Below are 1,419 nucleotides of genomic sequence, written 5' to 3'. Positions count from 1 at the left end.
AAGTGAACAAAACACTTGCAGAAAGATTAAATGTTGCTCAGCAAACAGTTTGCGATCATTTACAAGCAATGGGAAAGATGTTAAAGGAGGGAAAATGGGTGCCACATTAATTGAATGAAAGAGAATTGGAAAACCAAAAAGTCATTAGTAAAATGTTGCTTCAACGGCACAAAAGAAAGTCTTCTCTGCATCCAATTGTGACTGGCAATGAAAAGTGGATTTATTTTGAGAATTCCAAATGCACAAAATCATGTGTTGATCCAAGTCAACCATCAGCATGAACTGCACAGCCAAATCGCTTCAAAAGAAGACAATGCTCTTTCTTTGCTGGGATCAGGATGGTCTGGTTTATTGTGAGCTTCTAACACCAGGTGAAACCGTTAATACTGATTGCTACCCATAACAAGTAATCAATTTGAACAATGCTATGTTCGTGAAAGGACCAGAATATTCCAGAAGACACGACATAGTAATTTTGCTTCATGGTAATGCACCATCACACACTTCAAAACCAGTTAAACGCACGTTAAAAGATCTTGCCTGGGAAGTATTAACACACCTGCCACATTCACCAGACCTTGCTGCTTCAGATTACCACTTGTTCCCATCGATGGCACATGCACTTGCACTTTCTGAGCAGCACTTCAAAACATAAGAAGAAGTAGAAAATTGGGACTCTGAATGGTTTCCTTCAAGACAAGCAAAGTTCTATTGGGACGGTACCCACAAATTACCTGAAAGATGGGGGAAATGTGTAGCAAGCGATGGGAATTACTTGAATAAAGCACTTTTGATATTTCTCTTGAAATTATCGTGTTTTCCTTGATTACAAAATCCGCCATCATGAACCGGTACAGCTACTGGATCAATGGAACAGAATACAGAGCCCAGAAAAAAGCCCAAATCTATATCGTCAATTAATAATTGACAAAGGAGTAAGATCATAGAATGGAGTAAAGATGATCACTTTAATAAGTGATATTGAGGAAATTGGACAGATGCAGACAAAAGAAGGAATCTAGGATCAAGACCACTTCCTTAGACCATATACAAGAATAGATTGAAAATGAATTAAAGCCTCAAATGTAAGGCTTGAAAAACCTTAAATTCCTAGAATAAAGTATAGGTAGTAAAATCTTGGACTTTTTTTGGATATAACTCCCTAGCCAAGGGAAACAAAAGAAAAAAATAACTACTGAGGCTCAATCAAACTCAATCATTTCTGCACATCAAAGAAAACCATCAACAAAATGCATAAGCAACCCACTGAATGAGAGAACATATCTGCCAATGATACATGTGATGAAGAGTTAAAATCCAAAATTTATAAATATCTCATACAACTCAACACCAAATACACCCAAACAATAGACTTAATAAGTGGGAAAATGACCTCCATAGGAGTTTCTCCAAAGAGGA

Source organism: Myotis davidii, unplaced genomic scaffold (assembly GCF_000327345.1).
Source record: "Myotis davidii unplaced genomic scaffold, ASM32734v1 scaffold325, whole genome shotgun sequence".
NCBI classification, from domain to species: Eukaryota; Metazoa; Chordata; class Mammalia; order Chiroptera; family Vespertilionidae; genus Myotis; species Myotis davidii.
Note: the sequence above shows the minus strand (reverse complement) of the source record.